Genomic DNA, 14,385 nt, shown 5'->3' with positions numbered 1-14,385 from the left:
GTAAGGTGCGGTCAGAGTTGGGCAATGTGTCGGAGGTGGAAGTAGGCAGTCCTGGACAGGGGGTCGAACCGGAAGCCTAGATTGCGTACTGGTTCGGTGAGTCTGAGCAAGAGCCCAGGAGAGTTTGAGGAGTTTAGATCTGCAGGAGTGACGACATTGACCTGAGCCAAAGAGTATGGCTTCTGTTTTGTAGACATCCAGCTGCAGGAAGTTTGCACTCAGCTTAGGTATCTGAGTGGAAAGCCCCGATGTGGGGTTTGAACTCACAACCTCTGACTCGGAGGGAAGAATGGTATTTGAGTGAAGCTGAATATAGTGGGACAAGGTAAGTGAAAAATGACATTCAGGTCGAGTGTGCTTTTTGTGAGTTGGGGTCAGTGGTGGTAGGATGTGGGGTGGGGGAGTGATCATCCAAAACTCTGCAGCTCGTGTACTCTCATGTACCAGGCTCAGTGACCCCATCACTCCCACCCTCGCCCAACTCCACTGGCTCCCCATCCCCCAGAGGATTGAGTTCAAGATCCTCATCCTCAAGTTTAAGGCCATCCATGGCCTTGCCCCCTCGTATCTCTCTGAACTGCTGACTCCCTATCAACCTGCCCGCTCCCTCCGTTCAGCGGGCTCCAGCCTACTCCATGTCTCTCGCCCGACCCGCCCTGCCATCGGTGGCCGGGCTTTCAGCCTCTCTGCCCCCATACTCTGGAACTCCATCCCATGGTCCCTTCGCCTCGCTTCCTCCCTTGCCTCCTTCAAGGCCGGTCAAAAGACCCTTCTCTTCGACCGTGCCTTTGATTTCCCTCCCACCTCTCTGCCTTCCCTCACCCCTACACCACCCCTCCCCCATGCTCGGGCCCCGACACCTGACTGTTCAGCGCTTTGGGACGTCCTCCCGACGTGAAAAGTGCTTTATAAATGTAATTTTGTTGTTGATGCCAGTGGTTTTAAAACCAAGGGGGCAGTGCCATAAGATAGAGAAAGATTGACTATTTCTGTTCATCGAAAATGAAGCCCACTACCTGCTCCCTCAACCCCATCCCCACCCTCCTCCTCATCTCCCAGCTCCACCTCCTGGCACCTCTTTTAGCCGACATTATTAACCTCTCCTTATCCACTCGCACTGTTCCCACCCTCCCTAAAACAGCTGTCATCACCCCCAACCTCCAAAACCCACCCTGGATCCATCCCTTCTCTCCAGCTATCACTCCATCTCCAATCTCCCATCCCTCTCCAAGGTCCTGGAATGAGTCATCGGGTCCCAGTTTTCCTCTCCCGCCATTCCCTCTCTGAACCCCTCCAATTGGGTTTCCATGCCGCTCACAGCACGGAAACGGCCCTGGTCAAAGTCACTAACAACATTCTGAATCTGCGTCCTGGGCTCTCTCTGCCTTTTTGTCCTCCTCGACCTTTCTGCTGACTTTGACCCATCTCAAGATCCTCTTCGACCGTGCCTTTGGTCACCCTCCTTCCCACCTGCTCCCGAACCTCCCCATCCCAATCCCCAGTTCGGATCTGAAACACTGATTGTTCAGTACCTTGTGACGTCCTCCCGATGTGAAAGGCACTATACAAAGGTAATTTTGTTGTTATTGTTGTAACATTATTTTTAAGGAACGGGAAGAAAAAAGACAATTGGGAATTCAGGAGCTAGATGGTAAAGAGGGGGATTGTTTAAATTAAATAAATTGGATCCATTTAAGGGCTTTCAATCTGTACCGTTTATAAGTTGCACCCCTGCTTGCTTTTTGCAGGTTTATGCAGGAGGATTGTAGCACTACAAAAAGCTAATGGTGACATTCTCAATTAATATTAAGAGCTCAGTCGCTGAACATTAGATTTCAGCATTCTTTCATTCAACCAACAAGACCTGCTTCCCCTTGTTAAAGCTGTGCTGAACAAGCATTAGGGAATCTTATAGAAGGCATTGAGGGCATTTCAGCTCCCAGGGTGACTACTGAACTTGGTGAACCAGCTACTTTTTTTATAGCAATGAATATAGGATTACCCAACACGATCCTGCGTAAAATGATATAAAACAAAAATGTGCTATTAATTCCAAACAGGATATCGTATCGGTGCTAAATTGGGCCTCACAGAGCTTATCGAGAGAAAGAATATTGAGAGAATAATTTCAGGTTCGTCTAAACAGCAGTGAGAAACACTGAAAGATGAAAGTAGTGATTGCCAGAAGCAAAATATAAATCACAGCACTTTTATTGAGCAGGTAAAGTGGGATTAATGTATCCCATGAAAATGAGGAAATAAACAAAGCGACGCCAAAGAACAAAAGAACTTGCTTTTGATTTGGAAAAACTGAATAAAAACTGCTGCTAGAAATTCTAAAAGAAACACAGACTTATTGCTTTGAGTGGAATCCAAATTGTGAAATCTTTGGCCTGATTTCCCTCCTCCCCCCACCCCCAACTCTTAACTTTTCCTTTGATGAGGTGAGCATATCACTGCAATGGCACAGACATTTCTTTCGAATGAAGACAGGGATTGTTTTGCACACTGTTCCCTTCCTGACATTTAATCATTAATTCCGTCCTGACGCAAATGCTCAGTATGTAGCACTACAAAGATGCCACGAGGATCCAATGTCATCTTTTTCTCCCCCTCTCAGGTTCCAGTGCTCTGCTTCATATCGGTAATTAAATCACGACTGATATCTGCCCAGAGATTCCTTTGAATGCGTGTTAAGTCCCTAGAATGCTTCACTTGCCCAAATACTTCCAGAGGTCAGAGGAGGTTTCAGTCAACCACCTGCACCAACACATGAACTCAGACACTGAAACCAGCTGACAGCTTTTAACAGTATCTTCATTTTACATTGCTTATAGTTATAGTTCTCCCCTGATGAGGAGATGGGTGTGAGAACTTGGTTCAGTGGATCGGTACACTGTCCTTTCTGCTTTGTGGGCACAGTATTAATTCTGCCTCAGACTGATGAGATGAATGTCTCTTCTAGTTTGTGGGTAGGAAGTAGAGAGCTTACAGGACAAAAATTCCCTAATTCGAACTCTCAGAGACACCACAACATGGCCGGATTAGCCAATAAACCAGAAAAACCATGGCTTAGTACCCCAAGGTCTGAGGGGGCCCCAGATATTCTACGACTCATACCTCCCGCTCCTTCCCCCTTCCTGTCACTCTCCATGCTGCCTCATATGAGGAGAATGACAGGAAGAGAGGCACAGCTGATCGGTAAAGATGTCAACCTCGTCTCTGTTTTTCGTACAACCTTGTGAGAGACAGAGCAGTGAACGGCTGGAAGAGAGGAGCAGCTGGGAGGTTAAGACTTTGGTTTGGTTCATTTCGGTGGGTTGGGCCGTATTGCTCTGTGCTGGGTTTGATTCAGTTTGATTGGTTGCTGGGCTGGATTTCGTAAGGCTGGGCTGTGTTTACCCCCACAAAACTGTGCCCCACCTCAGATTACTTGATCTAACCTGCAGTCCCCAGTCTATTTACTGTTTTGCTAAAGCTTTGGCATTGAAACACAGCTCACTTTGGAGCGAGGTCAGCTCCAAGGAGACCACACTTATTAGACCTCATTGGCGGTAGGTGCTGGAAATGCCTTCTTCCAAAACATAAAAGAAGCAAATATATAAAATATAAAAGAATGGCCTCCTTCAGTGCTGTAATATTCTATGATTCTATGATTCTATGCATGTAGCTTGTTATTTGGAGATAAAATTTGTTAAGAATGCAATACTGAAATGGTATGGAACCACAGAACATAATGCTCCAACTGTGAGAGTGCAAAGGGCTGTGAAGTTACTTGAATACCATCACCACCCATGACACAGTTGGGAAAACCACAATCCAGTGTGAACTTGTTCTTAATACACTGGAAACGCTGAGTGGGGGATGGCATGTGAGGGCAGGATGGTGCTCAACTATTTGCTTTCATAGCTGAATATCCCATTGACACTGATTGCCCAGGATCACACAGGAAGAGTTGCCACTTCAGCAAACAACAACAAGAATTTGCATTTACATAGCGGCCTTCACGCTCGGTAGCATTTCGGAGAGCTTGAACGCCGCTGATACTCTTGGAACAAGCCCCAACAAGAGAGTTGAGACTTTCAGAAATGGTCAAGGGGGCGGGTTAATGTCTTGAGAAAATAATAACAAAAATGATTTAAGTGCATCAAAAAAAATGTGTACAGCAAGAAAAACAGGTTTTGCCAATTGATAATTACCAAAGAACTGTAGCCTTTATTGAGAGATAGGTAAGCCAGTGCTCAAGAGAGGAGAGGAGTTGGAGGTGCGAACTTAAAGTGAGTTTGCGTGTGTCGCCGAAAAATCACTTGTCACACTGTAAGAACATTATACTGCACAGGTTTCATAGTTAATTAGTCTCCTGTATATCATCTATCTTAATAATCCTACCTTCATGCCACACTCGTTTCAATGATATTAAAAAAGCATCTCTCTCTTGCTTTGCTCGTAATATATTTTTCATAATTGTGTTTTCTTCTGAAAATACTTCAGGGCCACTTTGACAGCAACTGCAAGAAGCATAGGATCCATCACCAGGGAAACAAATGTTAGAATCACAAAACAAGTGGTAGAATCAGCCCAGGTAACATCCACAGAGCAGAAAAGAGTAGTGATGGCGTCGCAGGGCAGAGAAGGCATTGGCGGACATTACTGGCATCACAGGGCCTTTCTGGCCTGACTTCCCAGGGAAGTACTGACCTCATAACAGAACAGTACTGGCATCATAGTGGAATACAGGCATCATAAAGCAGTGCAACAACCCAGAGCATCACTGGTAGCTCATACAAGGATTGTTCTGCCAGACCATTTTTTTCAGGGGCAGTGAAGATGTCAGCTTCTTCCAGAATGCAATCAGATTCTGCAATTGCAAATAACCATGTTCTGTATTGATAAAAGAGTCTGAGAGTCTGAGCCAGACATAAGTCAGCGTCCACATACTTGCTCATTTCCCAGGATCACAACAAAAGCTAAGAGGTTCTGCAAGAGGCCGCTGTATTTAATTGTGCCATGTACCTGTCACGTGCTCAATGAACATGGACAGCAGCAATCCTTTCTTTGAGAGATTGTAGCAGTTAATGTCCTCTAGCTTGATCTTACTTTTACTCTTGGCTTGGCAGAATACATTCTGTCTACTAAATGCCATCACACAACACATATATCTGGTGGGTGTATCAGAAACATTTGCATTGGAATTGAGGGATCTTTAATCATCTTCCATCAAAATATCCTTGTCATCTCTCACCAAATACATAGATTCAAACTAATTATCCCAGAGCGGCTGGCTTTCAACAACAACAACAACAACAAGATTCCATTTATTGAGCGCCTTTCACGTCGGGAGGACGTCCCAAGGCGCTGTACAGTTGGGTCAGGACCCGAGCAGGGGGAAATGGTCAGGGTGAGGGGAGGGAAGGGAGGGAGCGAGGAGGGGGTAGAGAGTCGAGAGGGGAGCTGAAGGCACGGTCAAAGAGAAAGGTCTTGAGACCGGCCTTGAAGGAGGAAAGGGAGGAGGCGGCGAAGGCACTGGGGGATAGAGTTCCAGAGCCTCGGGGCTGAGAGGCTGAAGGCCAGGCCACCGATGGTAGGGCGGTTGGGGGGGGGATGTGGAGCAGACCGGAGCCAGAGGAACGGAGGGTACGGGCAGGTAGGTAGGGGGATAGTAGGTCGGAGAGGTAGGAGGGAGCAAGGCCGTGAATGGCCTTGTAGGTGAGGATGAGGATCTTGAATTCGATCCTCTGGGGGATGGGGAGCCAGTGGAGGCGAGCGAGGGTGGGAGTGATGTGGTCCGAAGCCTGGTGCGGGACAGTACACGAGCTGCAGAGTTCTGAATGACCTGCAGCTTGTGGAGGGAGGTGCCGGGAAGGCCGGCGAGGAGAGAGTTCCCATAGTCCAGCCTTGAGGTGATAAAGGCGTGGACCAGAGTTTCAGCAGCGTGAGGGGTGAGGTAGTGCCGTAGTCTGGCGACATTCCGGAGGTGATGGAAGGCGGTGCCAGTTGTGGCGCGGATATGAGGGAGAAAGGACAGCTCAGGGTCGAACAGAACGCCGAGGTTCCTGACTGGCTTTGAGAGGTGGAGAGTGCAGCCTTGGATGCTGATGCTGTCAGCGCCTGAGGTGCGGAGGCGCTGACGTGAGCCAATCAGGAGGGCCTCAGTTTTGCGCACATTGAGCTGGAGAAAGTTATCTCTCATCCAGGACTCGATGTCGGACAGACAGGCAGCTGTCAGGACATCGGTGGTCGTGGAGTTGAGGGTAGAGGAGGAAAGGTAGAGTTGGGTGTCATCCGCATACATGTGGAAGTTAACCCCATGTCTGCGGATGATGTCACCAAGGGGGAGCATATAGAGGGTGAAGAGGAGGGGACCGAGGACAGAGCCCTGAGGGACACCACACGAGACAGTGCGGGGGCCGGAGGAAAAACCATTTGTGGAGACAAAGTGAAGACGGTGGGAGAGGTACGACCTAAACCACTCAAGGACAGGGCCTTGAAGGTTTAGGTGGGAGGACAAGCGGTGGAGGAGGATAGCGTGGTCGACCGTATCGAATGCTGCCGATAGGTCGAGGAGGACGAGGAGGCAGAGGGAGCCCTGGTCACAGATGGTCAGGATGTCATTGGTGACCTTGACCAGGGCAGTTTCTGTGCTATGGGCAGCACGGAAACCCGATTGAAGGGGTTCGAATAGTGAATGGTTGGAGAGGAAAGAGCGCAGCTGGGAGGCGACAACTCGTTCCAGGACCTTGGATAGGAAGGGGAGGTTGGAGATGGGCCGGTAGCTTGATAGCTGCGACGCATCAAGGGAGGGTTTTTTTAAGGTGGGAGTGATGGTGGCAGTTTTTAAGGGAATGGGAATAGAGCCAGAGGAGAGGGACAGGTTGACGATGTCTGTGATATGTGGGGCAAGGAGGTGGAGCTGAGAGATAAGGAGTGGAGTGGGGATGGGGTCAAGGGAGCAGGTGGTAGGTTTCAGGGAGAGGATGAGTTTAGTGACAGAGGGTGGGGAAACGGGTACGAAGGTGTGTAGGGGAGGATGGGTAGGAGTCGGAGTGTGGGACCACACCAAACCTACCACCATCTTCTTCCACCCGTGGAAGAAGATCTCCCCGCAATCCCACTCTATTGCCCTGGAGTCCTCTGATCTCCTCCCCCTCTGGCCCACCTCTAGCACCAACCCACTCGCTGCGCTGCTCTTACTCTTACTCTTCTCCACAACACCCTCTCCACCACACTCGATGCCCTTGCTCCCCTCACCTCCCAAATTGCCTCCTATTCCTGATCCTCACCGTGGTTCACCAGCCACCATCCCTCGCTTAAGGGTCAGGTGCGGGCCGCCGAATGCACTTGGCTCAAATCCGGCCTAATGGTCCATCGCCACTTCTGGCTGGACCTCATCAAGACCTACCGCTCCGCTCTCACCTCAACAACAACAATAACAATAACAAGATTCCATTTATAGAGCGCCTTTCACGTCGCAATCCCACTCCACTGCCCTGGAGTCCTCTGATCTCCTCCCCCTCTGGCCCAAATCATCAGCCAAATCATCCTTCTATTCCAGATGAATCCTGGAAGTAAAGGACAACCCCAGGCTCCTGTTCTTCATCACCAACCAGCTCCTCTGCCCTCCCCGCCACACCTCGCAGATTCTTTCCTCTGACTCTCATTGCGAGGAAATGCTGAACTTCCTCGAGTCCAAAATCGAGGGAATCCACTCAGTTGCCACTGCCCTCCCAACTTCCACTCCCTCACTACCCCCACCCCACACTCCGATAACTACCCATCCCTCCTTCCACACCTTTGAACCTGTCACCCCCTCCTCTGTCTTCACCACTGTAACCTCCATGAAGCCCACCACCTGCTCCCTGGACCCCATCCACATCCCTCTCCTTAAATTCTAGCTCCACCTCCTTGCCCCACTACTCGCCGACATCATCAACCTCTCCCTGTCATCTGGCACTGTTCCTTCCCCTTTTAAAACAGCCATTATCACCCCCACCTTGAAGAAACCTTCCCTTGACCCATCACAGCTATCTAGCTACCGGCCCATCTCAAATCTCCCCTTCCTATCCAAGGTCCTTGAGAGGCTCCCAGGTCCGCTCTTTACTCTCATCTCACTCCCTCTATGAATCCCTCCAATTGGATTTCCGTGCTGCCCACAGCACAGAAACTGCTCTGGTCAAGGTCACAAACAACATCCTGACCATGTGTGACCAGGGCTCTCTCTGCCTTCTCATCCTCCTCAACCTCTTCACCGCATTTGACACTGTGGACCACTCAATCCTCCTCCATCGCCGCTCCTCCCACCTCAACCTTCAAGGTTCTGTCCTTGACTGGTTCAGGTCCTACCTTTCACACCATCTACACTTCATCGCGGCTTGTTGTCAGACTCCGCCATTATGAAGTACTCCGGGACATTATCCCATGTGAAGGGCGCTATATGAATATACGTTGTTGTTCTTGTTATCCAACAATTTAAGGGGATAAGTTAGGAAAACATTTTTACACATAGGACACTGAATGCCCAACCTAGAATGGTGGTATATTAGTGTTAGAGACAGAATCTATATTAGCTTTTAGGAAGGAATTAGGTGCATATCTGAAAAAGAGTAATACAAAAGGATACAGGGAAAAGGCTGAAGAATGGGACTAAATGAGTTGCTTTTTCAGAACACCAGCACATGCATTATGGGCCAAATGGCCTCCTTCTATTCTGTATCTTTCAATGGTTCTATGGTTTGGATTGTTGGTAAAAGCTGGAGCAGTACTATACATGGCTATGTGCAAGGTCTCTGTTGTTTTCCTATCTCAGTGCATCCCATAAATAAGAGAATGTTGTTAGTTGTGGTTATCTCCAATAATCTGATAAGGAGCTATATTAAACGCAAGGATTATTATTATTATTATTAGTTACTGCAGGGTATCAGACTCTCCACATATTCTGACTCGTATAAATCCTGCTCGGATTTCTTGGCGCAGTTCATCCAATCACGGAATATCTCAAATGAAATTGTCAAACAAGCATAAATGGCTATGTTAAAAAAATACATTGGATGCTGCCTTATGCTTATCTGATTGAGAAGCTTTGCCCGTGCAACTGGAACAGTTTCACTCAAGCAGTCAGCTTCAAGCATATTGATTATAACAATCTTGAGTGACAGAGAACCATACTTTTTTTTCTAGTTATGTGTATTCTGCTCAGCCACCACAAGATCAACCAGCTGGCCGCGTGGCCTAATGGATAAGGCGTCTGACTTCGAATCAGAAGATTGCAGGTTCGAATCCTGCTGTGGTCGGTTTTCATTTCTTTAAGCATTCTCAGACACAACCTTGTTTGAGGGGTGCTGTATCAATGCTTGTTGTTGTTGAATCAGTGTTCAGCTCAGATCTGACATTTTATCTCGATCCCACTCCTGTCATTTGTTTGACCTGCCCCCGAATCCTATTTACCTCTACAGGAAGTTCCATTATTCCCAATACACAAACAGCCCAGCAGCAACTTCCAATACCAGACGCTGACAAGGTACCTGGATCTATCAATCTTACTCATTCCTGGACACCCAGGAATTGATTGATATTTCTCATTGACTCCTCATTCAGCCGAGGCAGTGAAGCCACAAAGTGGGTAAAATTAGATCAAGGTTTAAATAATGGTGAAAGATAAAAATGAAAGCCCAAACATGGACTGTTTGCTTATTTATGTACAATTTCACCCACAAAGTACACAGTCAATCCACTTTACATTATATCCTGTGAAGTGCTTTGAGACATCTCAACGACATAAGGCACCATATCAAATGCAAAGATTATTATTATTATTGTTATTATTATGTTATTACAGTTTAAATTGTTCTGTAGAGATCATTTCTGAATGGTTTTTGGTGATGGGTCAGCCAGACCAAAAGCACTACCACTTTACATGTGAATGGATGTTACTTTTCTTAATATACTTGAGCTTCCTAAAATAGCTACATTTTGTAGGAATTATTATTATTTACAATGATTCAACACCTGCTGCAGATCGAGACAAAATTTGTCATGTTCCTTAAGACAAAGAATGCATTCAGGAATATGTTCAATTTTAACCTTGTATCTAGGGCTTCAGATTTTCAGTTGTAACTGAAAAAAATAATTTAAAAAAAATGGGAAAAAAATGGAATTGGTGTTTATCCAGTAAATACTGTTTTCAATATAATATTATAATATATGCTCGCCTTGCAAGCGAGACACCTGGGTTCGATTCCAGGCAGGGCGAAACCTTGGGCAAGTTTCCTTACTCCACACACCCAATAATAATCTCTCCAAAACAAAACAATAATAAATTGGTCATTTTCAATCCACGACTGTTCGTGGGACACTGCTGTGCGCAATTGGCTGCTGCATTTCGCCCACAAATATACAGTCAATTCACTTTATAGCATATTCTGTGAAGCGCTTTGAGACGTCTAGAAGATGTAAAAAGCGCTATCTCAAATGCAAGGAATGTTATTATTATAATATATAATAACAATAATCCTTGCATTTGGAAAAGCGCCTTATCAAATCTTCTAGACATCTCAAAGCGCTTAACAGAATATACTGTAAAGTGAATTGACTGTATTTTGTGGGTGAAATTTTTTTGTAACGATGTGTTTTATTATTTTATTGCACATGCGTTGCTCTCGCTCTCCGCCTGGTGAAACCATACATGCCTGCGCACAGGGAGGGGATATATTATGTGCATCTCAGTTCTAACACATACTCTGCATACAAATGTGAGAGGAGGGAATCACTGTGCATAGGGAAGGTGCCTCTCTCCCGATGTGCAGAGGCACATCTTAAATCTTTTGAAAGCCTTGATCTCCGCAGCCGCCCCCCGATTATTTAGAACTCGAAAAGTGCTACAAATAAAATAAACCCTGAAAAATGAAATTTTTAAATCCCAAAACACAGAAGTCCTACGCATATCAACAATTACAACAACAACATTTATATGGCACCCTTCACACGGGATAGAGTCCCGGAGTGCTTATCGAACCCATTATATTCTTCCAAAATTAAGCTGATAAAACCCACTTTGCATCAAATTCCAACCCAAAGGTTTTTGCCTATAAATATACAGTCACTGTACAAAATGCTCTGAGAAGTGCTTTGAGCATTTTGAAGCAATCCAGCGCTAAATCAATTGTAAAGATTATTAGGATTAATATTGTTGAAAGTGTCACCGACCAAAAGGTAGCTCCAATATCGAGGAAGTAATTGAGTTGGCACCAGGTTCCCCTCTTGTTTCCTTTGTGGCATTACTGTGACCTAACCTCTGCTTAAATCTCTACCTCTAGGCTTTTCGCATTGGCTTTTGCTGACAGAACAGGGTTGGGAATTAGTTGCTGTCTGAAGTCGTTTTTTATATTCCACTGATTTACTCAAGGGAGGAATCTGTTACCACGGCAACTGTGTTTAAAGTATGTGTGGGTGGAGGGAGAGGAAATCAAAATACCCTGAGTTTTGAGTTAGCTGGAGAGGGTTTAAACTGCTCTTTTATTTGCTGATCTGGGACCATTACCTTGCCTCCACGAGGTGTCGCCTTGTTTTCACAGTACCATTACTAACCTAAGTTCACCCACATGTTGCTCAGCACACATACAGTTCTGCAGATGATCCCAGTGCACACCCAGAATCATATAGTTAATTAGGTGCACCTCAGTTCTAATTGATACGTGGGAATCTGCTGTTATGCAATCTGCATCATTGCATGCAGCGGCAGAACAATGTTGAGCATGTTTCAAAAAATGTGGCAAGTTACACAAGACTCTATCAACAGGTTAAAACTTGCATTTGGTAATAATAATAATAATCCTTGCATTTGATATAGCGCTTTTCACGTCGGGTGGACGTCCCAAAGCGCTTCACAGAACAGACTGTAAAGTGAATTGATTGTATATTTGTGGGCGAACGCGGCAGCCAATTGCGCACAGCAAGAAGAATAGAATATTGGGTTTGTGTGTCTTTTTTTCCAAAACATGTCACACATAATTTAATAAAATTGTAGCAATATGGAGTGCACCTGAGAGGTTCCCTTGTATCATTTTTGATGCCGTAAAACACCATAATTGACTATGTACTCTTTTAATAATATCTACAATCTACAATTCCTCCTAGTTTATCAGTGAGTTTTCAATGATGCTTATGCGTTGCATTGTTGCTCTTTGTTTTGTTACTATCATTATTTGTTGAGTTAATGTGAGTTGTTATCATGGTGCTGGTCAAAAAAGCAGTATGGGCAGATAAAATGATGATATTACTGTATAATATAATAATCCTTGCATTTGATATAGTGCCTTATCACATCGAAAAGTTGCAAGGTGCTTCACAGAGTTTTCTGTAAAGTGTATTTATATGCAAATGCAGCAGCCAATTTGCTCACAGGTATGTACCAGCTCATGAAGCTCATGCAGCTCATGAAGAGAGTGGAATATTGGCAAGGACAGTGGGAGAAACTGCCAATTGTGCCATGGGATTTATAATGACTTTGGCTCAACGTCTCATCCAAATGACTGCATCTCTGTTAATGCAGCACTTGAGTGTCAGCCTAGACCATGAGCTAAAAGTCCTGATGTAAACATTCCAAAAAAAATCTGTACAGCATTTTCTGCAACATCATGCTGACTATAAAGAGACCAAAAAACTAACAATAGAAATAATTTCCGCAATGCAAAATATATCAAGACATACAGGCAAGCAGGCAACTGAATTTACATGTACCACTTTAGCCACCAGAAGCAAACCACTTAACCTATCAAAAGAACATCCTTTCATTTGCAAAGTTGTAAAAAGAGGAAAGTGTACAGACAAGACAATGTTGACCACTGTCAACTGACATTAGCAAATGTTTCAATCTACTCTTACAAGCATGAAGCAGAAAGTTCACCAGCGTTAGGGAGCAGAAACCATGCCCAGAATCCTCATCACCTCTAACATTCTGCCCATTCACAAAATTACCACACACCATTACAACACAACACTCTGCAGCACAGAGGAAATGCTTCGCATTTGTTTGGTCATCAAACAGTTTATAAAAGCGTTTCATAGTTGTCACAAACGTGTAACCAATCTGTTAGATGTTGCTGGATAACACATTACTTACAATCAAAGAGATGAGTAAAAATGTCACTTGTTTGCCTGAGTAAAGCTATTCACATGGGAGGCCTAAATGTCCAACTTCAAGAACAAAGATCTGACGCTTCACCAAGCCTTATTCAGTGGATGTCACTTTATTTATTACTGAGTTGGCAGGCTGTTCATGTAGGATATCACTGCCAAATTCAATCTCGTTGTCACACAAATGTTCAGGCAGCAGAGACTGGGTAGCAGAAACCTTGGCTAATCTGTTTCTCCTCCCGAGTCTAGAAGCGCTGAGGCCAATTGTGATGCTCCACTGTTTGCCAGCTAAGATTTGTTAACAGTACAGACCTGGAAATAAACTCAGAACCTTCCTGGCACAGTATAGGAAAAGCCAAAGCTTTTACACAATGAATCACCGGAGAGGTAATACACACTTCCTTTAAAGAAGATCTGAGTAGTTTGGATTTACAATCATTGCATGTGTTTATGTTCAGTCTCGCTCAATTGGTTGCGCTCTCATCTCATGTGGAGTCCTGTAGCTCAGTGGTTAGAGCACTTGCTTTGCAAGCAAGACACCTGGGTTCAATTCCAGGCAGGGCGAAACCTTGGGCAAGTTTCCTTACTCCACACGCCTAATAATAATCCCTCCAAAAAACCCAAAAAACAATAATAAATTGGTCATTTTCAATCTACGACTGTTTGTGGGACATTGCTGTGCGCATTTGGCTGCCGCGTTCGCCCACAAATATACAGTCAATTCACTTTACAGTATATTCTGTGAAGCGCTTTGGGACGTCCTCCCGACGTGAAAAGCGCTATATCAAATGCAAGGATTATTATTATTATTATTATTATCTCTGAGTCAGAAGTTGTGCTTTAAAGATCCAGGTCAGGATTTTAAACTCATGGTCGGGGCTGACACTGCAATGTTGGGAATGTGCTACATTGTTGTCTGAATGAGACACTAAACCGAGGAACCATCTAACACTAAGCCCCAAATCTCTGGAGCTCCCAGCCTCAATCCCTTTGTCTTGCCACTTCATTGCCTGTCTTCAATTCACACCTGAAGGCTTTCCTCTTCAACTGATCCTTCAGTCACCTTTCCTCCTTTTCAAACTTGGCTTCAAACCACATCGCTGTTAAGTGCTCCAAGACGCTACCTGAGTAAAGGGCACTATATAAACGCAAATGTTGTTGCTGTTGTTTCTGGAGTCATTTGTCTCAAGTGGCCCCTCCTTTACCTGCAAAATACTGCAGATGCTGGAAATCTGAAATAACAACAGAAGTTGCTGG

General features: G+C 45.3%; 1 non-coding gene across 1 annotated transcript; it reads left to right on the top strand.

Annotated features, from left to right (window-relative positions):
- The first annotated feature begins 9,214 nt into the window (after positions 1-9,214).
- Positions 9,215-9,287, top strand: trnar-ucg. Its single transcript has one exon. It is a non-coding gene; the product is annotated as a tRNA-Arg (tRNA).
- The last annotated feature ends 5,098 nt before the right edge of the window (positions 9,288-14,385 follow it).

The sequence above is a fragment of the Callorhinchus milii genome, unplaced genomic scaffold (assembly GCF_018977255.1).
Source record: "Callorhinchus milii isolate IMCB2004 unplaced genomic scaffold, IMCB_Cmil_1.0 Scaffold1, whole genome shotgun sequence".
Classification (NCBI taxonomy): Eukaryota; Metazoa; Chordata; class Chondrichthyes; order Chimaeriformes; family Callorhinchidae; genus Callorhinchus; species Callorhinchus milii.
The sequence above is the reverse complement of the archived record's forward strand: the minus strand, read 5'-3'. Positions and strand labels throughout refer to the sequence as shown.